Source organism: Equus asinus, chromosome 24 (genome assembly GCF_041296235.1).
Source record: "Equus asinus isolate D_3611 breed Donkey chromosome 24, EquAss-T2T_v2, whole genome shotgun sequence".
Lineage (NCBI taxonomy): Eukaryota > Metazoa > Chordata > Mammalia > Perissodactyla > Equidae > Equus > Equus asinus.
In genome coordinates, this window is record NC_091813.1 from 39,210,830 (window position 1) to 39,238,316 (window position 27,487).

The 27,487-nt window shown below is 33.8% G+C and overlaps 1 pseudogene; it reads left to right on the forward strand.

Moving 5' to 3' along the window:
* The first annotated feature begins 678 nt into the window (after positions 1-678).
* LOC106848477 (cerebral cavernous malformations 2 protein pseudogene) overlaps positions 679-27,487 on the forward strand; it is a 37,367-nt pseudogene continuing 10,558 nt past the window's right edge.

The following is a 27,487-nucleotide window of genomic DNA, read 5'->3' on the forward strand; positions in this document are numbered from 1 at the left end:
TGTCACTAAGAGAAAAAAAATACCTGATACATTATAGATCAGGTATTACATATGTGAACAGGCCGTGAGAAACTGAAGAACATGCTAGTAGAAAATATTAATAGGTAGAAGAATGTATATGAATAGAGGCAGAACTAAGAAAGTTAAGATACATCCTTTCTTCTAATTTTTTCCTTTAGGAGACAATTAGACAATAATAAAATAAAACTAAGATGTATTTCCTTATGGAAAAGCAATATTGACTTCAATAATGAAATATGTGAGTGTATTATAAGAAAACAGTGTAACAGGTGAGAAATCGGAGCATCAGGGGAAATGAATGCACAGTACCCAAGTGAAAATAAAGACATTTGTAAAAGTTTTAATCTAGGGATAAAGAAAGAAGTATCTTTACAGAGATTATACATGGCAAAACAGTTAATAAGGCCTTGAGGGAGAGATTAAAAAGGTATTAAAGTTAATGCCCAAGTTTCACGCTGGTCAAATTGAGAGAGTAATAGAGTTAGGAAGAGTGGAAGGGTGCTCAGCAGGAAATTTCAAGAGTCTGACCTTGTCACATTAAGTTTTAGATGGCAACAGAACATACAAGAAGATGTCACAGGTAAAGGTATAGCTAGTGAATTGAGTAAAGCAGAACATGTCACGAGTAGAGAGACCCAAGGTATTGGAATTGATCGGATGGTAATTGAAGACATGGGAAAAGATAAAGACCAGTGGAAAGAGAATAGAAGAGATGATGAAAAGGTAATAAATGATAAATTTATTCTGTAGAATAAGTAAAACTTAGAAATCATTGGGAAAGTTGCTGCTGTTATAACTGGAAAGTGAAGGGGAATTTTTTTATTGTGAACAGATACCCGACAGAGACGTTTTTGAAAGGGAATAGGAAGATTTGTTGGGTTTTCAAGTAGGAAGAACGTAAAGATAGAATGAAGATAACAAAGCAGTGACAATTAGGGTGATCATGAGTGGGTTTATGTAAGCAGATTGAGAGTTTAGAAATATGTAGAAAACACGGACCAGTTAATCTCATAAGGGCAGTAGGTACCTTATAAAAGGAGTCTTAACAGGGCTGAAAGTGGGTTGTAAGAGATCAAGATGAGAATTGGATGACTGAAACCCTGGGTACTTTGGTAAATTGCCTCTTCAGGGACCACAGATATAAAGAAGATAATAGTAGTTGGGAAGATGAAGCAGCTTTGCAGCTGCAAAATCAAAGCCGGCCTGATAAGAGGGAGAAAAGATGAGAGTGTTAGAAAAAGGAGAGGCTGCGTGTTGAAGTATAGATGCCATGTGAAGGTAAATGAATTTATTTCTGAAGTTTAACAATATTGAAAACTTTTCCTAAGAAATCCCTTCTGTGTGACCCTGCTATTACTATATCCATATTTATTCACAGCTTGACATTTGTTTATATTTTGAAGATAATGAAAAGAAAGCCCCCTGCCTATGGTGAGACATACTGTCTTCCCTCTTTCTCTCTCTTCAGAAGAAGTAGCTGAAAGCAGTAAAGCCAATAATTCTTAAGAATTCAACCAAAAGTTACCTTTATTAAAAGGGACTACCAAAAAATCAGTACAGAGCATTGCTGAAACCGATAGAAATTTGTACAAACAAAAACTTGAGGCTTTTTCTTGTGTTTTCTGAATAATGAAAAATGTGTTTGGTAATTAAGTTTTATTTTACCCTGAGTTTTTATTCGGAATATTAAAAAATCAGAGTATTTGGAGAGAATAATTCATCAAGTCCCTCATCCCAGTCAGTTAGCAATCTTCCACACCCACCAAACGCAGCAATAATCCTCCTAAGTTATCTGAGTGTCCACAGCCCCTTTCATCTCCTTTCCCACCTACCAACTCTTCTTTGTGCTTTCTGGAATTGCTCTCCCAAACCCATAGACTTCTCTATGTCAAAGGTTCTCTCCTCTCTCCTGCAGTAAATCAAAACTGACTCTTCCCTGAGGAAGCTGCTTCTCTGCAATTTCCTTAGATGGTGAGTACTTAGAGGCACGTGGCCTCTCAGAGTTAGGAATTGTCCTTGCTCCCTCTAGATCGCTATTACTTCATCACACTTATGTAAATATCGAAATCAATTCAACCGAATGCTGAGTCCTTCAGCTACTCCACCACTTTCTTTGCTACATTGCTACTTTCTCCCTTCTTCCTTGCCGTGTACCGCCGTTCACCACATCCACTGAACCCTTGCTCAGTTTTTTTCCTAACCTCAAGCCCTGCCGTTATTTTAGGGGACTCCAAAAACTAATTGGTTACAAATCCCAAAGCCTTCCCCATCAACCTCTTCATAACCTCATTTCAATTGACCTCTTTTTCTCCACTTCAGTAACCCATGCCGGCAGTCAAAATTTAGGTCACGATCACAAAAGTACCGACCCTTTTACTTTCTTCCAATCCATCACTCCTCGATTTTCTTCACTTCCCTCCTATCTAATTAGATATCCTATGGTCTAGCATTTCAGTAACACATCCTCACCAGTATCCTAAACTCCATGCTCCTCTAAATTTTGGTTATATTTGTCTAGCAAAACTTCAACTTTTGATGAATCCAAATATTTGCTTTCCCTATGGCTCATTTAAGAACTTAGAAATAATAGAGAAAAATCACCAAAAAAGTACAGATGGTCACCAATTTCAAATGTGCCCTCACAACACTGCCCAGAGACATTGAAAAGTCCATACGTTGAATTTACTCTACCATTGTCCACAGTAACTTTGTTTTTTGCTGAGGAAGATTCAGCCTGAGCCAACATCTGTGCCAATCTTCCTCTATTTTGTATGTATGTTGCCACACAACATGGCCTCTGACGAGTGGGGTAGGTCATGCCTAGAATCCAACTTGGGCCACCAAAATGGAGCCACCAAACTTATCCACTAGGCCATGGGGCCGGCCCCCACAGTGACTATTTCAAACCTTCTTCAGACTCAGAAAACTTTTGATACCCTTCTACTTTTGTTATAAGTGTGTTTGACTTTTTAAATCTATTCTCCAGTGACTGGACATGCACTTTTTTTTTCTTTTGGGTTGTTATTAATAAAGCTGCTATAGGTATTTTTTAATCATTGTTTTTGTAAACATAGAATTCAGTTCTCTTGGGTATACCTAGTGGTGGAATAGTTGGTTCATAGGTTATGTTAATTTTACATGAAACGATAAAACACTTTCCAAAATGGTTGCACCAGTCTACGCTCCTACCAAAAAAAAGAAAGATTTCTAGTTGCTCCATATTCATGCCAAAGTTAGGTGCTATGTGTTTTAATTTTAGCCCTTCTAGTGGGTGTGAAGTGGTATCCTACCGTTGAAATATGTATTAGTTTGATGAATAATGACCCTGAGCACTTTTCAAAATGTGCTTGTTGATACATATATCCTTGTTGTGAATGATATTTCCCAGCCTTTGTTCATTTCTTTAAATTGGCTGTTGTTCTCTTTATTAATGATTCTTAAGATTTTCAAATATATCCATGCCTTATTGCTTATATGTTATCCCAGTCTTTCAATTGTTTTTGGTTTTCGTAATGGTGTGTTTTAAAAGCAGAGGTTTTATTTTTGTTTTTGTTTTTTTGACAAAGAATATTTTACCAATTTTTCTTTTATGTGGTTACTGAATTTTTGTGTGTAGGATATTTCTTTTTTTAAATTGAGACTTTATTTTTTAGAGAAGTTTTAGGTTTACAGCAAAATTTAAGGGGAGGTAGTGTGATTTCCCATATATCACATGTTCCCACACATATATAGCCTCTCCCCCATTATCTATATCTCATAGCACAGTGGTACACTTGTTACAACTGATGGACTTAAATTGACGCATCATAATTATCCAAAGTCCACAGTTCACACTAGGGTTTGCTCTTGGTGTTGTACATTTTATAGATTTAAACAAATGCATAATGACATGTAGCCATCATTATGGTAGCATACAGAGTATTTTCATCCCCTTAAAAACCTTCTGTGCTCTGTCTATTCACCTCTTTTTTCCTTCCAACTCTTGGAAACCACTGATCTTTTTACTGTCTCCATAGTTTTATCTTTTCCAGAATACTATATAGTAGGAATCATACAGTATGTAGCATTCCCACGTTGACTGCTTTCACTTAGTAATATTTCTTTAATGTTCCTCCCTGTCTTTTCATAGCTTGATAGGTCATTCCCTTTTTAATATTGAATAATATTCCAGTGTTTGGATGTACCACAGTTTACTGATCCATCACCTACTGAAGAACATCTTAGCTGTTTCCAAGTTTGGGGAATTATGAAGCTTCCATAAATATGCATGTGCAGGTTTTGGTATGCGCATCAGTTTCAACTCCTTTCAGTAAATACCAAGTAGTGCAAATGCTGGATAGTATGACAAAAGTATATTTAGTTCTGTAAGAAACCATCAAACTATCTTCCAAAGTGGCTGGATCATGTTGCATTCCCGCCAGCAATGAATGAGAGTTCCTGTTGATCCACATCTTCCCCAGCATTTGGTGTCAGTGTTGCAGAGTTTGGTCCTTCTAATAGCTATATAGTCGTATCTCACTGTTGTTTTAATTTGCGTTTCCCTGATGACATACGATGTGGAGCATCTTTTCATTTGCTTATTTGCCTCCTGTATTTCTTCTTTGGTGAGGTGTCTGTTAAGGTCTTTGGCTCATATTTTAATGGTGTTCATTTTCTTATTGTTAAGTTTTAAGACTTCTTTGTATATTTCAGATAACAGTCCTTTATCAGATATGTCTTTTGCAAATATTTTCTCCCATGCTGTGACTTGTCTTCTCATTCTGTTGACATTATCTTTCACAGACAGAAGCTATTAATTTCAGTGAAGTCCAGCTTATCCATTATTTCTTTCATGAATCATGCCTTTGGTGTTGTATCCAAAAAAAGCCACCACGACATCAAGGTCCTGTAGCTTTTCTCCTACGTTATCTTCTAGGAGTTTTATAATTTTTCATTTTACATTTAGGTCTTTGATTCATTTTGACTTAATTTTTGTGAAGGGTGTAAGGTCTGTGTCTAGATCCATTTTTTTGTATGTGAATGTCCAGTTGTTCTAGAGCCCTTGGTTGAAGAGACTTTGTTCCCTTGTATTGCCTTTGCTTCTTTGTCTAAGAGCAGTTGACTATATTTATATGGGTCTATATCTGGGCTTTATTACGTTCTTTGATCTATTTGTCTGCTCTTTCATCAATACTATAATGTCTGGATTACTATAGCTTTAAGGTAAGTATAGAAGTCAGGTAGTATCAGTCCTCTAACCTTGTTCTTCTCTTTCAATAGTGTGTTGACTATTCTTTGTCTTTTGCCCTTCTGTATAAACTTTATAAACATTGTCCATGTCCACAAAATAACGTGATGGAATTTTGATTGGGATTGTGTTAAATCTATAGATCAAGTTAGTAAGAACTGATATCTTGACAATATTGAGTCTTCATATCCGTGAATGGGGAATATCTCTTCATTTATTGAGTTCTTCTTTGATTTTATTTATTGGAGTTTTATAGTCTTCCTCATATAGATGTTGCACATATTTTGTTAGATTTATACCTAAGTATTTCATGTTTTTGGATGCTAATGTGAATGGTATTGTATTTTTCACTTCAAATTCCACTTACTTATTGTTGGTGTACAGGAAAGCAACTGACGTTTGTATGTTAACCTTGTACATGAAATCTTGTGACATTGCTTATAAGTTCTAGGAGTTTTTTTGTGTTTTTGATTCTTTTGGATTTTCTTTCTTTTGGATAGATGATCACATCATCTGTAAACAAAGACAGTTTTATTTCTTCCTTACCAATCTGGATACCTTTTATTTTTTTATCTTACTGCATTAGTTTGAACTTCCAGTACAATGTTGAAAAGGAATTGTGATAAAGGACATCCTTGTCTTGTACCTGGTCTTATTGGGAAAACTTCCAGTTTCTTTCCATTAGTTATGTTGTTAGCTGTGGGATTTTTGTAGATATTTTCTGTTAGGTTGAGGAAGTCTGATTTTTTTTCTGCCTTAGAATTGTTAGTTACTGCAAAGTCATAAATATATTACCTTTCTCATTTTCTTGACACTTTATAATTTATATAATTTATTTTATAATTTATAATTTTAGCTCTTACTTTAAATATATAATCCTTTTCAAGCTGATTTTTCTATATTGTATGAAGTAGTTTAGGTTATTTATTTATGTATTTATTTTTCCATGTGGATATCTAGTTATCTTAGTACAAAAATGATTTTTTCCCTTTCAGTTGTTTTAAAACTTTTAGAGAATCAACTAACCATATGTATAAAGGCCTATTTCTGGACATTCTATTCTCTTCCTTTGATTTATTCATGCAGCCGTACCCTAGTAACTCCTTTCTTGATTAGTGTATCTTTATGGTAAGTCTTGTTTTAAGAGTTTACACTTTTTCAAGACTGTTTGGCTATTCTATAACCTTCAAATTTCCATATACATTTCGGATTCAGCTTACCAATTTCTGCTAAATAAAAAACCGTAGAATTAATTTTGAGAGGAGTGACATTTTAACAATATTGAGTTGAGTTTCTTATTCATAATCATGGTATATTGTATATGTGCTTAGTTTTCTTTATTTTTCACCACAATATTTTGAAGTTTTCAATGTAGTTGACTTGATATATTTGCTAAATTTACTCCTCAGTACTTTAATCTTTTTAATCCATCTAACTAGTATTTGTAAAATTTAATTTTGAGATTGTTTCCTGCTAAGTTATGCAATACAAATGATTGTTTTGTATATTGCTGTTATATTCTACGATTTTCCTAAATTCATCTATTAATTCCTGAAGTTCTTTGGTAGATTCTCTAAGATTTTCTATGTAAAAACTCATTTCATTTGTGAACAGAGATGGATTTACTTCATTTTTTCCTTATCAGGATGCCTTTCTTTTTTCTTTGCTTTATCGATTTGGCTGCATCTCCAATAAAATCTTGTTTCAACATCTAAGAATGGACATCACTATCTTTTTACTAATCTTAGCAGAAAAGCAGTAAGTTTTTCATCCTTAAGTATGACGTTTTCTGTGAGTTGTTCATAAATGATCTTCGTCAAGTTTTTGAACTTTCCATCTATCCCTAATTTTCTGAATATTGTCAAATGCTTTTTACACACTTACTAAAATGATTGTGTGATTTCTTTTCTGCTTTATTTGTTAATATGCTGACTTATTGATTGATTTTTGAATACTTAACTAAAATCGTATTCTTGGGATAAGCTTAATGGTTCATATATTTTTAAATCTTTTTGTATATCTTTGGATTTTATTTTCTAATTACATGGTAAGGATCTTGGATCCAATATTGTGGGCAGTATTGCTTTGTAAAAGTCTTGTTAAAATATTTTTGTGAGATTTTGGTATCAAGGTTATATTGACTTCTAAAAAATGCTGAGAAGTATTTCCTCCTCCTCTACTTTTGGAGAATGTTTTATAAGATTGGTATAATTTCTTCCTTAGAAATTGGATAGAGTTTGCTAGTGAAGACATTTGGACATAAAGTTGTTGTACAAAGGTTTTAAGATAACTTATTCTATTTATACTTACATGTATATAATGAACATATTGTTGTGTGCAAGTCTCAGCCTATAGATAACCATTGTTGTGACTGGACTTGTGATTCTTATGATTCCGAGATGCCCTCAGCAATAACCATCGGCAAACTTTGAAAGAGAAAATGTTTATTACTCACAGGTCCTGAAAATCACGTAACACCCATGGGGCCACCCAGGGAGGTTGCAGATAGAGAAAGAGAGAATGTGGGCCTGGATATCTGTTTTTATTGGAGTCAAGGGTAGGGGCATATGGTTTCTTGGGTTCACTCTTTATTGATGAATTTAAAACAGAAGAGCAGGAATTTAAAGCATGGGAAAAGAAAAGCAAGTATACCAAATGGTTAGTTATCTAAATCAACAAGAGCTCTAAAACAAAAGGGCTGGGTTGGGGTGGCAGTGGCACGGTGACCTGGCTTTTTATTCAGTGGCTGGTAATGTGTTTATTCAAGACAGCCTTCTTTGAAGTGGATGCCTAAGAAATCTAAGTGTAAATCAGGCACTTGCATTACAAAAAAGAAAAACCAACAGTCAGGGCTTATACTGCACATGTGCATATGTATATGCATATGTACTTCTATATCTTCTTGTGTCAGTTTTGCTAGGGTTTTTGTTTGTTTCCTGGGAACTTGTCATTTTCATCTAAGTTTTCAAAATTATGAGAAAAATGTGTACATACACACACACACACACATATATTCCTGCCTTTGGTTTTTTTAGTGATGTAATCTTCATCATGTATAATGTGGTTAATTTTGTTTACATTTTTTTCTTGATTAGCATGGTTAGGATTTTAATTCTCTTATTTTTTTAAATTTTCATCTGTTACCTATTTCATTTATTTCAACTTTTATATTTACTATTTCCCTTCAATTATTAACGTGTGCTTTATTTGCTCTTTAAAATATGTGTTAACTTTATGTCTCACAAATGTTCACATTTTGGAGTTGTTATTTAGATTGAAATATTTGTGGCTTCTTTTTTGACCCATGAATATAAAGCACCTACAATTGAGGTTGACGCTTTAGATTTCTAATTAACTTCCTTGTGTATGAAGAGTATATTGTAGATTACTTCAATATTTTGAAATTAGTGAGACTTTTTAATGTTTCTGCATGTGGTTACAGTCACTAAATGTTTCTTGTGCGCCCTGAAAGAATGACCACCTCGGTCATTCAGTACAAACTTTTATAACTGTGAATTAAGTCAAGTGTGGTGAATCATATTCTAGTTTTGTAGGACCTTACTGATTTTCTGTCTGTTTTCTGAATTACTGGAGTGATTTTTTAAATATCCAACTACGATTTTGGATGAATCTATTTCTCCCTTTAGTTTTGCCAAATTAAGTTTCATGTATTTTGAAATTCTATTATTAGGTAATGAATAAATACTTTTATTATTTTGAATTTATTTTCTTTATTTCTGCTAGAATTCCTTGTCTTGATCTCTATTTTGAGATTAATCTCAGCTAAAAACAAAATTTGTATGCTTACAGTTTGCATGGTATATAGCTGTGTAGCTATAGATCCTTCTCTTTTTTTTTACCTTTAACCTATCTTTCAAATTAGAGTGAGTCTTTTTAAAGTTTCTTATTGTTGAATCTTTCTTTGCTTTATTCCACCTGACAGTTGTTGCTCTTAATTGAAAGGATTACTCATTGAAAGCAATTATTTATAATTCTGTGTTTAATTCTCCCATCTTGCCAAATGATCTAGAAAAACAATAAAAGAGAATGCTATCCTTTAATACATATACACCTCATTTGTAGTTGAATTATTCAGGCTATAATCTATTTTAACTTCTTTTATCATAAACTTTCTCACTTATCTTCTTTTATTTGCTGAATCAAATTTGTTTTTTGATTGAAAAGTATTTAAAGTGAAATCTTAAGTAAGATTTTCATTCTGTGGGTATGAAAATGGGAATAAGAAGCAGAGAAACTAAAACCAGAATAGTATATTTCTTCTATTGACTTACTAGTAGTTTGCTTAAACAGTCTTAGAACTAGAGCCATGTTAAATCTTTTTAACAAAAACATGTTACTCCTTCTTGATGAATTTTGAAATAATTTTGTCATAATCCACATCTTTATTTATAAATTCTAAGGAAAATCTTTGTTGTATTTTGTAAAGGTTGTGACATTGAATATGTTAACAAAACCCTATAAGACATGAGTTTTCAGCTCGGATCTAATCTTTATTGATTAAAGAAAGAATATTTAAAAATCACATTTCTTGAAATAAAATTTTAGCTTTTCTTTACTTTTTTCTGCATTTTCTAAAATTGATTGTTTATCACTACTGTTTTTCTCTTTGTAGAGAAGTTGCCATCTTAACATCTCAGAGATGACTTATAGGCAGATCATATTCTTTAGGAGGTATAAATTTCCTGAATTTGACATTAAATTTATATGCCATATCTTTATTTTTATATACATGCACATATAATTATATATCTATATCTATATCTATATTGTCTCTCTCAGCTCCAAATCTACCCTTCTATACACAACTTCATGATACCAGGATTGGGACTTTCCAAACCAATTTCTCTTTTGCCAGCTATTCTTGGTTAATTTCTTCTAATAGAAGGAGATTGGTAAACAAGAGAAAAGAGAAGGGATTTGCCCCTTCATGTTTTCTTCCTGTTCCTGTTTTACTTCTTTCTACAAGCACCACCTTGGCAATGCTCCTTCATCCTGGAGGTGGCAGTCTGTTCCTCTAACAGCAGCTGAATTTATTTTGCAATGTTTCTATACCCTTAGAACCAGTCTTATTTTGCCCCTTAAAGACCACAATACCAGTTGGCCAGGGCTCACTTCTTAGAAGTCTGGATCTCAGCTCCATGGGGACATTCTTTGATTTCAGAGATATCAGCAGCAGCATAGCAGCAGCCCCTTCTCAAGAGTTTGAGTTTAAGCCCCACAAGGCCCTCCTGCAAGCTTCTTAATTTCAGTCATTCCAGACTCTTCCCTGTGCTTTGGTAGCCACTTCCAACAATTCCTACATTTGTGCTATTTTGTTAATGTTTTTTATTTTTCTTATTTGGTGTTTCCACGCTTTGTAAACAACTTGTGTTTAATTTTTTTTCTATTAAAAGAACTAGTATAATTTCTGTCTCCTCACAGGTATTTGTGTGATATGTATATATTGCTTTTGCTTATATTTTTGATACAGTGATATGGTATCTCTCTTTTCAATCAAGCCCTACAGAGATTAAAATCATTAGTCCATTTAAAACTATGCTTAGTGGCTGGTTTAAAACTAGTGTAACTCCAATGATAATTATATTAGCATATATTTTACCAAATAATTTTAAATTTGGAGTTAATTATGATATCATTCTTATAAGGCAGAATTGGCAAGTATCTTGATGTAAGCAATGGTATTATGTAAAGCTCAGCTGTATGCAAGTATATACTTCCTCCTCCTACGTCAATCACCTACTTACAGTGTTTGAGGAAGTCTAAGTGGAATGATTCATATCCATATAATAAATAATTAAAATCTCCTTACTGAAAAGACAAGGATAAAGTGAAAAAGCATCTTTAATTTTGGAAAATTTTTGCAAATTATGAGCCATTTGCTGAGTTTCTATTGCTCAGTCAATGATTCCTGTCATGAGCAAAGCTCTCATAGAATGCAAATGACAATATTCATATTTTTCAAATCTGTGAAATAACTTCACATGGAAAGAAAATGTTATTCAAATGACAATTAGTCTTTCATATAGGTCATCTCATCTATAGAGGGAAAAACTTTGCTCATGTCCAGAAAGGGGTCTTCACATTGTTTAAAAGAGTCAAATTTGTATATCCAACATTTTTACCCCAAAATTTTACAAGGTAAACTTCAGCCCTCTAATAGTAAATTATTAATTGTGTGGTATACTTAGCGATTCAACAGTTGTCTGTATCCAATGACACTGATTGACTTTGAAATGTAATCAGTAAAATACAGTGGGTGTATATATATATATATAACCATATTTATTATAGTAAGAATATATTCCACTAGTATATTTCTGTGATGTAGTAAATTGCAGAATGAAACTACATTCCTCATGATTGTCGTTTAAGTATATGCACAAGACATTCTAGTGTTCTGGATTGTAAATAATAACAACGTAAAACACACATTTTTAATTCCTAATGATTGGCATAGGAAATACAAAGTTACCAAATATTTGAAAAATTTAATGTTTTTGCACTTTTGTCTTTGAGGATATTTCCCTGAAGAACTTAAAAAAATTTCCAGGTATGTATTTAAACTCAACATTACCCATGAATGGCTAAAAGAATACCGCAATCTGAGTCACTGTGGTAATCAAAGTGGCTTCTTTGTGAGTGTTTATTCCATCTTTTGGGATTCTGCTCTAACAGGCAGAAGTTCTGGGTTCTGCTCTTGGCTCTAATGTAATCTTGGTTAAGTCATTCTACTTCTGGTCTCAGATTTCTAGTAGAGAAACCTGAAATCCTATTACCTTAATAATTTTTCAAGATTTATTTGTAAATCAAATGTGATAATGCATGTGGAATCCTAATTTAACCTTAATCTTAAAATGTTGAAATCTTAACAAAAAAAATAATTATTTGTACGATTTCAAGTTGTAGAGTTGGGAGAGGAACACTTTTCTGGCCTTCTAATAACTGGTACCAAGTAGCCACTCAGCAGAATCTCTTTCATTTTGCCTTCAGTGGAGATACGACACTATAAATCTCAATGAATTGACCTCTGGTATAGATGTCTCTGGTAAAACCTATCAAAGTGTCTCAGGTATACTGAGAAAACAAGGAAAGGAAAAACAGCATGGCTCTAAATAAACTCAAATGACTGTTCATTTCCGCACTGCACAGAGCTGGTCTACACAGGATTTGATAAGCTTGCAGTAGGTGATCTTGAACATTTTCTATTCATTTAGACTGACACTTGAGAAAAACCAATTGAAATAAGTAAACAGAGAAGGACCAGCAGCACAGGATGAACATAGACGGGAACAGGGTAGTGACTTCAGACTTGATCCAGCACAGGTTGCACACAAATTTTCCCAATTGCCTCAAAAATCAATGTACGTCTTAGTAATCCAAGAAAAATACTTACTGCTACTAAGACAGATGATGCCAGGCATTTGTTTGTATATATCTTAAGCCTCTCACCTGTTAAAAATAAGATTTAAATCACTGACAGTTTGTAAAGAGAATTCTGAATATTTGCTATCCACTTAACAGTATTACTTCATTATAAGGGATACAAAATTTACTTCCTCATATTCTTAAAATTATATCTCTGTATAATAAAGGATGTGACATGAGAGAACTATATCCCTAGAATCCAAAAACAATAAAATTCTTTTCTACAGATGTCTCCCACCTTAACTAAAACAAGTCTGTGAACTTTGGCTTTTAAAACAGAGGCAGTCATGTTCGGGAGGGGGGTGGGGGTCTAGAAAAAGACGACCTAAGTTTACTCCTAGATTTGCCAATGAGAAGTTATGTGACGTCGGGTGCCCTCTTCAACTTCTCTGAACGTCAGTTGCCTCATCTGCAATATGGAGACAGAGAAGTCCTACAACATAGCGCTGTTGTGAGGAATAAATTAGTTAGCGCAGGTGTAGCATTAAGCAGAGAGTAAGCACTCACTAAATGCAAGGTATTAATATGGAACAAAATATAAATTAGAAAGTGTTATATAAGAATCCATGAAATTAATTTTTTTAAAGTCCAATTATTAGTCTATTTGTTTGTGAAGTTATATTTTTAAGTCAGTTTACATTGAGAATTTTTCAGACTTACCATTCATTTATTTACTTATTTCTTCTCTACCTATGTTGCAGCACATAAAAGGTGATGAGCACTTGCTCAAAGTTGGACTTGTCATAGTAAGAAATTAGCAGTCCCTACCCTAAGGGAGCGCAGGGGGCTCACAGTATAGTAGGGAAGATCCACAGATAATACGCTGATCCCATCAGATACGTGACGATGGAGGCGCTGAGAGCCTTGCTGTGAGATCTGTGCCAGCATCTCAGCCTTGTGAAGACTTTCAAATCCCGTTAGAGGAGGTGATTCTTAGTAACGCCAATCCTAAAAAAAGAAAAAAATGAGAAAAATTATTTCAGAAAGTCAACAGCATGTGTAGAGAATTAAATTAAGAAATAAAATGAAAAGTTCCAGGAAACTAGAAGCTAAAACAAGCAGGAAAAGACTAGTGAGAGAAGATGCTAAAATGCAGATAGAGGCAGGTAACAAAGTGACTTTTACATGTTACTTAAAGTTGTTTCAACTTTATCTTGTGGACAGTGAGAGAAGAGACATTGACATGTTTTAAACATAGTTTGTACTTATTTTTGAAAGGTTATTCCAGGTCCAAGATAGAGAATCGTTTTGGGTTGGAACAATCCAGAATTGATTCTGCCTAAGTACAGCTGGGATGGCTGAATTAACTGCACGCTTTTAAGGCATCTCCCTCTGTCTTTGTAAGTCCTTTCCATACGCTGTTTTAGCTTCCTCACAGCATGATGGATGGACTCCTTACATGAAAGCTGGACTCCCCCAGCGTGAGTGTTCTAATAGACATGGCGGCTGCTCTTAAGTTCAGGTCCTGGAAACTGGCACATTATCACTTCTTCCATAGTCTGTTGGTCAAAGCAGAAACCAAACTTACCCAGATACAAGATGAGGGATCCTTGACCCTGACTTTTTATGGGAAGCATGCCAAAGAATTGTCTTGGCCATCTTTACTTCACCATACTCATTATTGTTACTGATTATTGTTACTGATTTATTTCTTGAGAATTGACTGAAAAAAGAAGTGGTTGAACACCAGGGGTGTTGTCAGATTTCTTCCAAGAAAACTTTGAAAATGAAAATGGTTCGAAAAGAAATGAATTCTATCTGGATGACTGTCAGACCCCCAAGTAGAGATACACAATAGTTGAATTTGGATCTGGAGACCAGAAATCAGGATCTCCTTTAGAGTCAGGCTTTAGAGTTTTTCATGCATTCATTACATAAATGGGAATTAAAAATCTGGCAGTGAAAATGAACAGTCAGGGAAATTAGAGAGAGAGATCAGATTAGGGGGCCCAGAAAGAAATGGTAGAAGAAATGGCATCTTTTGTATAGGCAGGGCAAGAGAGGCCAGTGATAAATGCTGGAAAAGAGTGGTCAGACATATAGGTAGAAAGGCAAGAGAGTCTCTTATAAAACCCACAAGAAAAGAAGTTTTTATTAAGGAAGGCACTCAGCCATGGCTTGTGCTGCTGAGAGAGCAACTCACCAGTTTACGTGGGTAGTTTCCGTTGCATGCTGCTAAAGCAAAATTATTAGTGAATTTAGCAAGAGCATAGTCAGGAGTTTCCTAGGGGGAGAAATCAGATGGTAATGAGTTTAGGCAAGAATAAAAGGTAAACAAAAACAACGTAGAGATAGGAGAAAGTCTCAAGAATGAGCACTATTGTCAAGAATAATAAAGACCATTTTTGTGTAAACTGTTTATTGACTTATCACATAAAAACATAAAAGCACACAGCTCAAGACATTCTCACAAAGTGTGCAGTCTTGTCATCTATACCCAGATAAGAAAACTAGCAGAAGCTAAGAGCTTCCCACCTACCTCTTGCTTTATTCAGTCTTATCTTTCCCCCAAGAGTAACCAGAATCCTGACTTCTAACATCGCAGAGTAGTCCGCCTGGTTTTGAATTTTATTTAAACAGAATCATGTGGCATATGTGTATGATCATCTACAGCTGGCTTCTTTTACACAGTATTATGTTGTGAGATTCATCCGTTTTATTGCATGTAGTTAATTGCATTTATTCTCATTGCTATGTAGTATAGATCGGTTTATTTTGGAAAAAAAAAAGAATTGGAAGTTCCTTCATGTTCTGAAATCACAATAAACAATTTAGTATAACTTTACACAGTGAAAAACAACTATGATACAGAATAGCAAACCTGCTAATAGTTTCATGTATATATGAAAAGATGATAGTTACAGGGATGGCATTGCAAACCAGTAGAAATAAGATTAAATTTACAATAAGTGATGCTGAAACCATTGGTTTTCCATATGGAAACAAAATAAAATTAGATTCCTACAAACACACACAAAAATATATCTGTAATTCAAAAACCTAATATGAACAGTAACATTTAAAAATATTAAAGAAAGATATAAGATCATATTTTAAAATAAGCAGCAATTTCTTAAACAAGGTAAAGAAATATAGACAATAATGTTAATAAATTTAACTATATTGAATTTTTAAAAAACAGTAAGAATAATAAAGCTTAACAAGGATAACACAGACTCACATAATACATTTGCAATGTATAAACCAACAAAAGTTAGTATGCAGCAGTTATGTAACCAACCTAAAAGAAAGAAAATGAGGAATAAGGCTCAAAGGAAATGCAAACAAAATGAAAATAATGACTCACAAAGGTTGCTTGAGTAGCCAATGAACATGTGAAAACATGTCCATCTTATCTAGTATTCTGAGAAATGCAATTTGAAACAATATTGAAGCCTGTTTTCATATCCTTTAAATTGGCACAAATCAGTCAATACCAAGGTGTTTAAAGATGTGGAGAAGTGGGAACTACTAAACACCGCTGTGGGAAGGCAATCTTCACAACTTCTTTGGAAAGCTATTTGTCATTATTTGGTAAATTTGCAACACTCATTTGACTCTGAGATGTATGTTTTTCAGAAACTAGACATATGCGTATGGATGCATACTCAATAATGTTTTCTATAGCATTATTTTCAATAGAAAATATTAGAATAAAATAAATTAAAATAATGTCCTGTGAGAAAGATAGATAGCCTTGTAAGTGGAATCTTAAACTGTAGTTAAAACCAATGAACTAGAGATTTTTAAATCAAAATTAATAATTACCAAGAAACAATGTTAGGCAAGAAGTTGCACTATACTGCCTCTTTAATATAAAGTTTGAAAGCATGGTAAGCAAGATCAAATAATTTTTATAGATATGCAGAATGAGCCTGGCTTCTAAAAACTACCAAATTCAGATACAGATTGACTCTGATAGAGAAAAGACAGGAAACACATCAAGGAGAACTATTTACAGGCCTTGACTATTAAATAAACTACATCATCTATTTAACTGTAACTATTGCAAGTATAGAAAACGGTAGCATTTGATGGAGCTGGGCAGTAGGTACACTTCTTTATGCAATTTTCCATTTTTCTATTTTCTGTGTATTTCTATGTTACCTAAAAGTTTTATATTACAATTTATTTAAACTTTTTTTCTGGCTTGCTTGACTTTTAATGAAAGATAATTGTATATATTTAAATACTGATTGAAATAAATCAGAAGAAAGATAGAAGATGCTTTTGAGATACGTTAATTGGAACACAATTTCCCTGAAGAAATATAAGGGATTTCAAAGAGATGATTCATGAAAATTGTAGGGAATCTTCCCTTTCTGTGGGTCTAGATTAAGACAAATTCGAAACATTTACAACTGAGAGTTTGATTTATTTTACATTGGAACTGGTTTTTGGAACCTGAAAATATTATCACGTTTGAGAAATACTCATTTTAAAAGTAAACTTTGTTGTATTTGGACTTATTTTTCTTTTTAATTTTACTATAGCTTCAGTTTCATTTTAAATATATCTAATTAGATAGATAGGTAGATAGATAGGTAGATAGATAATCTTGCTCATCAACACTTTCTTATAATTTTGTAAGTACAGAAAAATGAAAAAGTTGTAAGGTGCCTGACAAAGTTTTGTGATAAACATTTTAAGTGTTAGGCCTTCAAAAGACTTGAAGTTTCTTTAAAGTGCCTTCTTAGAGGTTTCTCTTTTAGAATTTTAGACACATTTGGCTTTTCTAAAGCTAGGTATCAAGACAAAGAGATTCTGCGGAACTTGCGATATCCAATCTGTCTTGGGAGGCTTTGCTGCCATTTCTGAGAAATCTCCTTTTTGGGCATAATCCCTCCTAGAATAGAAAAAGATTTATAACCAGAATACAACCTGCAGTGAAATGTCATTGTACCATTGCAGAATTACTTATAAGTCTCATTAGCAGTCATCTCTGTTTCTACATGCGTAGTAACTATGATTAATTTTCGTGAAAGTAAGAAAGTATGAATAATAAAATGAATTCATTATAGGAAATATTTTATAGGTAACAATGTGGAAAATATGCTTTATTTCCTTAAGTACGAACAGATTTGTAGCTCTGGAAGGAAATAATTAGTCTTTCTTTATAGATTAGCTGCCATTGACTTGGGCTGTCATTGACTTGGGTTGTCATTGACTTGGGTTGCCATTGATTAGTTCATATATATATATATATATATATATAAAGAATATATGTATATATATGCGTTTGTGCATGTGTGTATATGTATAAAAATAGCTAAAGAGCCATATCCAACTTTAATAATATGTGGATATATCCGAGTTAGAGCTTAGCAATTTAAAATATGTGACCATCTCCTTCTAAAGAAAATATTTGTCTTCTCAATAAGAATAAAAAATAAAACACTAATAAAACTATGTATATTTCTTTTTTGGATGGTTCTAGTAATACTATAAAATATAATTTTTTTAAAAAGTCTCAGAAATAAAACATCTACATATTCATTACCAGCAGCTGAAATATTTCTCTTAGCTCTCAGTTTCAGTATTGGTCCAATGTGTAAGCAGTGGTAGGTAGAAAAATCTTCACAAACAAAAGGCTTTATGTCTAAATTGTGAGAGGGCATATAATAGAAATTATGACAAGACTGAAGACAAAATTTTATTTTAATAAAATGGTGATCAAGAGAAAAAAACAGAAAACAAATACCAGGTATAAAATATATTTGATTATTTGATTTCCTTATATCAAGAAATCTTTCTTTGTATTATCCACTTATTAAAAGAGAAAGATATTAGCCACTGTTCAGAGGTATTACTTTTAAAGGCATCTTACTTAAGATGAAACTTACATTATCAAATTATTTTATTCATAGTCAGTGTAGATAATTAGAAAATATTTCTAGCTCTATCACTCCATCAGCTTTGTATGATGTATGATAGCTTGGCTGCCAAGCCTAGAGAATGAAGCATGAATACGTTTGAAATTAGACTCATGAACAGAGAATGAGTGGACCTCATCACACCCTCTAATAACATGGAACACCCAACCTCTCTAAAGGAGAAACTGGTATCCCTGAGATGGAACCCAACAAAAAATACCGTGGGATGAAATTCATTAGGAGAATGAAATTCCTCGAATACATGCAGTCAGGCTAGTACACATTTGGTGTTTTACATGCCCTGGCTAAGAGATGGGGTGAACAATCTGTGAGGGTATTCTTCAATGGCAGAAATTAGAATTATCTTTCAGAGATAGGGCACGCTCTAAATTTGAAGATTGTAGCAATGGTGTTGTAAAAGGAGTGATAATCAAAGCGATGGGACAATTTTAGATTAAGGCCTTTAAAAAATAGACGTGTACACAGGTCTGGCATAGCATGAATGTGACTTCTCTGTAGTTTTTAACTGAATTGTGGGAGTGAAAGAGATGCAGGTAAACAAATTGAACTGAGAGTTGTTCCAAGCATGAAAGATGGCATGTGAAAACATGAATAAAATAAAGTTTCTCACGCATAGTGAGAAAGATAAAAATTCTAAGAGCAATAACAGAGAGGTTGATCCCATTATCATTGTATTATAGCTATTTCCATCTAAAACTAGCCATATACCAGGTTGATAAGAACCCAGCTCTGAAAAGATGGATTAATGCCCAAATTTTAGCAAAACCTGGAGTAAAAATATGAATACCTGTTGTATTTAACTTTGATTTTTGTCTGCCTTTTGAATCATATTGAATCGGGTTCATGGTTTAGTAGAGTCCAACCACATACTAGGCTAGTTTTCTATAGATTAAAGTAGATTTTAAATAATTTCATGTATACCTCTAATATTCTGAATCTTAAGATTTATTCTAAATGTCAATAAAGCATCCAATTTGATAAAATTTGCTCAACTAAAAATAAAAGATATAACTGTATTCAATTGTGTATGGAATTGCATTGATGGAATCCAGTTGATGTTTTGTTCCTAATGTGTGCTATATTTTTCAGTGCTCATAACCTTTGATTGCATAAATAATATCTCAGGCTTTGAGCTTGTTGGGAATCTTCTAAACAAAATTTGAAACTTTGATAGACTTTTAAAAATTATCTTAGTTAAATAGTCACTCATAGATTCAGAATCATCCTATCACTTTCCAAACCATCCCTTTCTCCTATGTTACTATCATAATTTTCCATGAAATATCATGGAATATGTTTTGAAAGAAAATCATACCACTGCTGCATTTCACATAAAAAAGGCAAGTTTAAATCATGTTTTATCATGTATCAACCAGACTACAATGAAGAATGACTGTGTAGTTTGCAGTTTTCAGAAGTTAGAGTGTCTATTACATCATGAGCAGTGAAGGCGTAGTAAATAAAACCAGTGTTTGACCTCATTTGTAATACAAGAGACTATCTGTAGGAACATTTGAATAATGGGAAAGACTTTTCTGTGATTTCCCTTAAAAGCAAATTTCCCCACGCTTGTTTTCCTTGTCTTTTTAAATATCTCTACACCACTTCAATCCTAAGGCTGCTAATTAACTGTCAATATAGCAAACACTCTTTCTTCTCCTTGTAGTGAGATCACAGTGTGACAGCTAAATACTCAAAGATAATGACCTAATACGTGTTAAATTGCAATTTAAAAGGAAGTGACCAGGAAAAGCTTTAACGTGTTGTGATATTTTTATTTTTTAACAAGATGTTTAATATCAGAATACTGGTGGAATACTGGCCAAAAATATTTGAACCAAGCTTAGAGTTGATATTTAAGGTTATGATAGACAAGAATAATTGAAACAATACTTTGAGTCAGTGATTTCATTTTTTTAAAACCTGAATCAATTCTCTTAAAATGTGTGATAAGTAGGGGCGGGCCCAGTGGTGCAGCGGCTTAGTCGCACATTCCACTTCAGTGGCCCTGGGTTCGCTGGTTCAGATCCCGGCTACAGACCTACACACTGCTTGTCAAGCCATGCTGTGGTAGGTGTCCCACATATAAAGTAGAGGAAGTTGGGCACGGATGTTAGCTCAGGGACCATCTTCCTCAGCAAAAATAGAGGAGGAGTGGAGGCAGATATTAGCTCAGGGCTAATCTTCCTCCAAAAAAAAAAAAGTATGATAAGTGATCAAATATGTGTAGGCTTATATGAATTAATTTTTGTCTGCCAACTATTTCCAATATTCACTGTAATATTATTTAAATACTTTAGTCCCTTATTTTTTTCAACTTCAGGGATAATTTTCATGGTTGATTTATAATAACTTCAAAACAACATGTGTACAAAAAAAATGCAAACGTATAAAAATGAAAAACTTCCTTATCAGTATGAAATAATCTGCCATCATCCTGAACGAATACTTTTGCTACATGCTGAAAAAGCAATATTGAAGGAATACTAGAGATTTGGAAGATGAGTAATGAAGTCCTTTTAGTGTTAAATGAGAGGTCCTATAAAAACCCAAGTATAGAAGACGACTACCTGGTTAGGTTAAACTTATTAGCACTCAATATGATGTCTGGGCTAGATATACAAATCTAGGGGTATGAGCACTTGGGTGGTAGAAAAACAAAAGGACACAGAAAATTGCCTGCTCATGGTATACTGAGAAAGAAGAGAAGGAAGTCAGAAACGGATTCCCAGGAGACACCGATCCAATCTTTAGGGATAGACTAAGGAGAGGAAGCTAACAATGGGAACTAAGAAAGAAACATTACCTTTGCCCTTTCCATTTCTTTAGCTGCACACCAACCAGCCATCAGAACTTGTGGCTTCTTCTCTCCAACGTCACTAGTATATTGTTTCTTCTTTCAGCCCTTCTAACATCTGTAGCTTTACAGATTTCAGCTAGCCACAAGGTCTCTCCTCCCGTTGTACTTAGCTACTTTTTGTCTCTTCAATCCCAAACTCTACTTCATGTTTATTTCCTGCCTTCTTTTGAGGAACTCATGTCGTGGTTATGCCTCACACACTCTATTAGTTACAATTTCCACCATATAAGGCAGAATTTATGGTCAGAACCAAAAAAAATTGGCAACAATTACAAAACAGAATACTTACTTGTTTTATTAAATGTGATCTCGAACTCACCTTGTTTTACTAAATAGGAATGGTTGAGATAGTCTTTCGTACAAGAAGAAAGCATACATCCTTGGGAATTAAGATAGGTGAAAGAAGTGTAACAGAATAGCACACAGATTTCAGGTGTCAGACAGGAATCATTGAGGTGCTAGTGCTCAGAGACGTAAGGACATGGCCCCTTTCAGTTATATAACTTAAGAATAAAATGTTCAAATCAATACCTGATTTCACTGGAGTCAGTGCAGTCATTTCTAATGCAGGATATATACTGATTTTTGGGGAATAGTTGGAAAGATATTGATCAAATATTAATCCAAATATTGTATACATTAGAATCCTCAAAATATTTGATGTAGATCATTTAATTAGTTAATGAGATATATTAAAGAAATACATTTATTAATATACCTGGGAAAAATTATCAACTTCATTTCTGTCCACCAGTCACTAAAGATAAAAAAAATTTCATCATGGAACTTTCCGCTTAGATGTGGAGATTAACAGATAATTATAATATCATGTTATGTCTCTTCTATGTACAGAATGCTAAGATAGCACATGGAAATATGTGAATATCTCTTTCACAATTAAAAACGTAGACTTTTTATTTGAAGTTTAGAACTAGAAGTACCTAATAATAGATCGATCCATGTACCTGCATCTGTGTACCTTGCTCACTTATTGTGCTTCTCATTGTTTGTATCAATCATTCTTGAACTTACTGTCACATGTGTAAACCTTGATTCTGTACGTAGGGTGGTTGAATTCCTAATAGTAAGATTATATTTAGTTGTTTTTTTCTTATATTTTCTGTCAACATTTACCAGAGACTTGAAGTTACAGGAAGTCAGTGAATGCACCCTCTATTTATTGAGCAAGTTTGTCAGGACCCCAAAAAGGGTGGTGGCAGAATTATAATCATCTTGCCCAACTTTACACTTGGACTCCAGGGAAGAAATTGACAATCTCCAAATAATGAGAATTGAATCTCAGACAAAGCCATAGAAATTTAAAAAATAAATAAGGGCAAAAAAATAAAAGAAGGCATGGTGCAACTGATGGTAAAACGTTAACCTGAGAAAATGTCTTGGGTCACTTTCCCAGTTTCTTTCTGCCAAATATCTTTTCTCCTTTCCTTCCTCTCACATAAGAGAAAATAAATGAAAGCAGCGAATTCCTCAAAAATTCTATTTGCTTTTCCTTTATTTGACTTAATTCTTTGCTCTCCATCTTGATTCTCTTTAACATCCAGTGAGCTTGTATCATACACTTTATATCAGCACAACAACTACCTACTAATGATACCATTACTGCTCTTTATTCTCTCTGCTTTTCAGGTATTAGCCTATGAATAGAGATAGAGGCATGAAAATAAATCCTTTTAGGATTGTATTTTTCCCAGGCAGAAGTTCATCATACCAAGTCAGTTGTACAATGCCACTATACCATTGTTTTTTTTAATACCTTTTTTTTTTTGGTAAGGAAGATTGGCCCTGAGCTAACATCTGTTGCCAATCTCCTTTTTTTTTTTTTTTTCTCTCAAAGCCCCAGTACATAGATGTATATCCTGGTTGTAAGTCTTTCTAGTTCTTCTATGTGGAATGCCACCACACCATGGCTTGATGAGTGGTGCGTAAGTCCGCACCTAGGATCTGAACTGGCAAATCCCAGGCTGCTGAAGCTGGGGGGGGTGAACTTAAACACTCTGCCACAGGGCCAGCCCCTATACAATTGTTTTACATATGTAAATAATGAGTTTTCACTAAAGTCAGAGAATGATTAGTATATCAGAACTAATAGCAGAAACAAAAATTAGTTGATAATATATAAATACACTTAATTTATTCTTATTTATATAACCACATTATATTTAAAAACTTAGTTGTTTCATGAAGACATATCTATACTTATTTCATTGGAGGGTAGGATCTGTGTTAGTTGTTATGAAAATTATTGCATATCAGAATCTCCTGGAAAGCTTTCAGTAATTGTGATTCCAGGGTCTCATCTACATCCTGATTAAATTGATCTTCAGCAATTAATTTGATCTTCAAAATTTCTTAAATCTCTTCAGATGATTCTAATATGCAACCAAGGTTGAGAAACACTGACCGAAATCATGTGAAATGCATCTTACTTCCATACTGGTTAAGGTATGCATATAAAGGTACAAATATTAAGGAAGTATGGAAAAGCTCATTATAATGGTATTTTATGGTGATGTTTTGCCAGATAACTCAGACATATCCAAATCCTGTCTTCAACAATTCAACCTATTTCCCACCGTATTAGAGATATACATATGCACAGAAAAAGAAAGCAATAAAAATGTACCCTTTAGTATTATCTGGGGCTTGAGAAAACTAAGCCAAATTAAGTGAGAAGAAATAACGAAGAGAAGAAAATAATGAAATTCCAAACTGAAAAATATAGAAAAACATAAAGGACACTAAAATCAGGCACTTTAAAAAGATCAAAGAATTTGATAAATATTTAACAAAAGAAGAGATACAAATCACCAATATTAAGAATGAAAGAGGGACTGTAACTAGATTGTATGTACAGTAAAAGCATAATAAGAGTATATTATGGGGCTGGCCCCGTGGCCGAGTGGTTAAGTTCGCGCGCTCTGCTGCAGGCGGCCCAGTGTTTCGTTGGTTCGAATCCTGGGCGCGGACATGGCACTGCTCATCAAACCACGCTGAGGCAGCGTCCCACATGCCACAACTAGAAGGACCCACAACAAAGAATATACAACTATGTACTGGGGGGCTTTGGGGAGAAAAAGAAAAAAATAAAAAACAAAATCTTAAAAAAAAAAAGGAGTATATTATGAACAATTCCATGCTTGTAAATTCAACAAATTTGATCAAATTGACCAATTTCTCAAAAAATCACAAACTTACAGACACAGCCAAGATGAAATATTAACATATATATACTTACACATCTCAAATGGAATTGAGTAAAAAATATTTTGAAAAACAAATATCTGGTTAATGTGGTTTCCATGGTAAATTCTGACAAACTTAAAATTTTTTTGTATTTAACATTTAACATTATATTAGTTTCCAGTGTACAACACATTGAATCAATATTTGTATACATTGCAAAACGGTCACCACAATAAGTCTAGTTCACACCTGTCACCATACGTAGTTCCAAACAAGTTTTTTTCTTGTGATGAGAACCTTTAGGATCTACTCTCTTAGCAACTTTCAAATACACAGTACGGTTCTATTAACTATAATCACTCTGCTGGATACAACATCCCCAAGACTTCTTTATTTTATAACTGGAAGTTTGTGCTTTTTGACACTTTCATCCATTTTGTCCTCTACACATCTGCCCCTCTGACAAATACACATCTCTTCTCTGTATGTATGAGCTTGTATTTTTTTTTAAGTTCCATATATAATTATGATCATACAATATTTGTCTTTCTCTGTCTCACTTATTTTGCTTAACATAATGTCCTCAAAGTCCATCCATGTTGTTGCAAATGGCAAGATTTCATTCCTTTTATGGATGAATAATATTCCATAGGATATATATGCCACAGCTTCTTTATCTATTTATCCATCCATGGACACTGAGGTTGTTTCCATACCTTAGCTATTGTAAGTAATGCTGCAATGAACTTGGAGGTGCATGTATCTTTTCGAGTTAGTGTTTTTGTTCTCTTCAGGTCAATAACCTGGAAGTGAAATTGGTAGATCATATGGAAATTTGACTTTTAACTTTTTGAGGAGGCACCATGCTGTTTTCTATAGTAGTTGCACCAACCTTCATTCCAAGCAACAGTGCACAAGCGTTTCCTTTTCTCCATATCCTCGAAAACACTTGTTATGTCTTGTCTTTTTGATAACAGCCATTCTAAGAGTTGTGAAGTGATACCACACTGTGATGTTGCTTTGCATTTCCCTGATGATTAGTGATGTTGGGCACATTTTCATGTATTTGTTGGCCATCTGTGTGTCTTTGGAAAAAAGTCTATGCACTTCCTCTGCTTATTTTTTATCAAATTGTTTTTTGTTGTTGTTGTTTGAGGAAGATTAGCCCTGAGCTAACATCTCCTGCCAATCCTCCTCTTTTTGCTGAGGAAGTCTGGCCCTGAGCTAACATCCGTGCCCATCTTCCTCTACTTTATATGTGGGATGCCTGCCACATCATGGCTTGACAAGCAGTGCGTAGGTCCGCACTCAGAATGCTAACTGGTGAACCCCAAGCTACTGAAGCAGAACGTGCAAACTTAACTGCTGCATCACCAGGCTGGCCCTCAAATTGTTTGGTTTTTAATATTGAGTTGTATGAATTCTCTATATATTTTGCATATTAGTGCTTATCAGATATATAATTTGCAAATATATTCTCCCATTCAGTAGATTGTCATTTCAGTTTGTTGATGATTCCCTTTACTGTGCAGAAACTTTTTAGTTTGATGTAGTTCCATTAGTTTAAAATTTCACTTTTTCACTAGTTTAAAAATTTTCACTTTTGTTGACTATGATTTTGATGTCAAATCCAAAAAATGTTTCTTGAACAATTAATTCCCTGTTTAATTGTATTTATATTAGGATAGTTATTTATTTTTTATTTCCATTTTAAATTTATAATCATGTAGTTAATTTCAGAGTGATTTTTCAAATTATTAGAACATAATTGTGAATAATTTTGTAACACTTCTTGCTCCATTTGTTTCCTCAGACAAATTGTTTCTATAAACTTAAGGATGAGTTACAAATCACACAGAGACTTTAAGCCAATTAATTAATCATACGGAATTATTTACACATTGATATCAAATTTGATATTTAGTGTACAAAAAAGTTTTATGAAAGCTGTCTTCTTCCAAACTATTAATGACAATCACAGTTACCATTTTTGGAACACTTACTATGTACCATACGCTATGTAAGAATTTTATTTATATTAACTCCTTTAGTCTTCATATTTTGCCCCTGAAAATAAGTACTATTCTAATCCACATTTTACAGATGAGGCATTTGAATTACAGGAAAGTAGTAAGTTGCCAGTAGTCAGAAAATGGAAGACCTAGGTTATGAACCTAGAACAACATGGTTTCAGAATTCATGCTTTTGCCACCTATGTTTATTAATTTCATTTTATGTCTTAAGTTGGCTAGGTTACAGCACCCACATACTTGGTCAAACATTATTTTAGATGTTTCTGTGAAGGTAATTTTTACATGAGATTAGCATTTAAATCAGTAGACTGAGGAAAGCAGATTATCCTTCACAACATGGGTGCTTGATCTGAACCAGTTTTTGGACTTTGGGCCAAGAGCAAGAGAAGAGTCTGAATCTACTTCAAACTATGGTACTCAGTAGCACTATCACTTGAGCCATATGGCTCTGTAGATGCCATGAAGCATGATATATCTATGGAAATAAGGGTACCACGTAGACTTTCTGGCCAATCTAGTAGGAAATTTGCAGTATAGACTTCTGGGATTCTCGAGCAATCTCATGCTGGGTGCAACAGGGAATTATTCTTCAAATGAAAAACAGTGGATCTATGGATCTATCATGGACTCTAAGCCCTGACATCAGTCTTGAGACATTAGGTGACGAGGGGTCTTGAAGATACCCATCGTGAAATGCACCTCTTCTGAAATATCAAGTAATAAATTTGAGTGACTCAATATCAATTCATCATACAACAGAGATGGTGTCTTTGGGGTATAGCTCAATCAATTATAAAAGGCA